The sequence below is a fragment of the Pteropus alecto genome, unplaced genomic scaffold (genome assembly GCF_000325575.1).
Source record: "Pteropus alecto unplaced genomic scaffold, ASM32557v1 scaffold14, whole genome shotgun sequence".
Classification (NCBI taxonomy): Eukaryota; Metazoa; Chordata; class Mammalia; order Chiroptera; family Pteropodidae; genus Pteropus; species Pteropus alecto.
In genome coordinates, this window is record NW_006436810.1 from 7503828 (window position 1) to 7505915 (window position 2088).

Consider the following 2088-nt stretch of genomic DNA (forward strand, 5'->3'; position numbering starts at 1 on the left):
ACACTCTCCCCTTCCCTGTCCTATCTGGGAATAAAAGCAAACAAAACTGACTCTCACACACTTTTTTCCCATTAGCTCTGGCAGGTGGCTTTTGCATATTTGATTTGACTCTGGGGCACCTGGAGGCCCCCCAAAGCCATTAAATTGAAAAGAAATTCTATCTTTTAAAAATAAAAATCTAATCACTAGAAGCTGTGTGGACAATGAATAGAAAGGCTTGAAAAAGGGGCATGGGGAAAATTAGCATTAAAGAGAATCACGCTGGCGGCAGTGCCAAGAATAGACGGAAGAAAGAGGGGTGGGTGTGGAGGGGGGAGGCCAGAGAGGGGGGCCTAGCAGTGGTCCAGGTGAGTGGTCCAGGCGAGAGGAGGTAATGGCTAGAACATGGAGAGAAATGAAGAGAGTCAAGGGGTATTGAGAAGGACTTCATACTGATTGGGCTGTGAAGGTGCCTAACGCGGGGCTGGAGGAGAGGCTGAGTGTGTCCTGGGTCTCCAGCTTGAGCATCTGGAGGCAGATGGCGGGATGGTGCTGTGTAGGGAGACTTCAAATCTGCAGGATGCGTGGAGGCCCCAAGGTGTCTTGAGTTCTTCTTGAACCATACACATTTGAAGTTTGAGAACAGGCAGGTGGATGTGGGGCAATTCCATGCTGAAGTTTGGAATGTGGATGGTATTGGACGAAATCTCTGAGAACGGGCTGTGAGAATGTATGAGAGTGTGTCCGGGGAGATGAAGAGTCAGTGACCCGGGAATGGCCCATTCTAGGAGGAGGGCCGAGAGACAGAAGCAGAAGGAACATCGGCGCTAATTCTTAAGAGTGTTGAGGACAGCCTCTCCCTGAGCTTCTAATCTTTTAAATCTAGAGGTTTTTTGTTAAAGAAAAGTACTTTTATAGTAAAAAAATAAAAAAATAAACATATTTTAAATGCCCAGTGTCTGTGATTGATCTCTTCTGATTATTGTCATCCATTTTTATCAACTATAAGTGGTGTCAGATGGATACTAGATTTATCGAGGTGATCCCTTCATAAGTTATATAAGTGTCTAATCACTGTTGTACATCTGAAATGAATATGTTGTATGTCAACTGTAACTGAAAACTATAAAATTATTAAAAGAACAATAACTGTCACGAAGTAAGTGTAGAGTAAGACATTTGGATCACAGTGGCTACTCATTTATTTATTAGCTCTGTGAATTTAGGCAAATGATTTAACCTCTTTCATCTTTGGTTTTATCATTCGTGTGTGGAGAAGTAAAATCCTCATCCACAAAGTCATTTTAAAGTAGAAGATCCTTCTCAACATGCCCCATGAAGACCTTCATTTATTCAACACATACTGCGTTCGTTGAGTGTCTGCCATGAGCCGAGCACTATGGGTCTGGGCACTGGGAACAGTGGAGAATGAGCCAAGTGAGGTCTGAGCTCACGTGGATTTTGACTTCAAAAGGGGAAGTAGACAATAAACAAGTTAGCCAACTAAATAAAATGGATTTCATGGTAGGTAGTCCTTTGGACGGGAAGGAGGGGCAATTTTAGACCAGATAGTCAGGGAGGGCCTGTCTGAGAAAATAACATTTGTTCTGAGACCTGAATGCCCCAAAGTATCTAGACATGGAAAGATCAGGAGAAAGAGCATTCTAAGCAGAGTCAAGGGCAAGGACAAAGGCTCAGAAGGAGAAAGAAACTCAGTGAGTTTGAGGAAAAAGGCCAGGAGAGGTTGGTGTCACGTGCGTTGGTGTCTCACCATATTCCCAAGGTGGGCAGTCCCTCTGTATCAGTGATGCTTGACCCACAGGGTGGGTGCCATTGGTGGATTAAATTAGGTACGAGTGATGGTTATCTAGAGCTCAGCCTTCATCAGTTTCCAAGTCTATATGCAGGTGTGAAACTGTATCTCCCACTGAAGGCAGCAACTGTCAATTATCCACACAGCTGGATAACAATTCTGTTGGCTGGTAATAACACTCAAAGCTGCCAGACACTCAAAAGGTTTTCAGTTCCCTATCCCCCTCTTCTCACCGATTGTGTATTTGTGTTGCCCCTTCTGCCTTATGTGGATCACAACCACCACACACTCCAGTT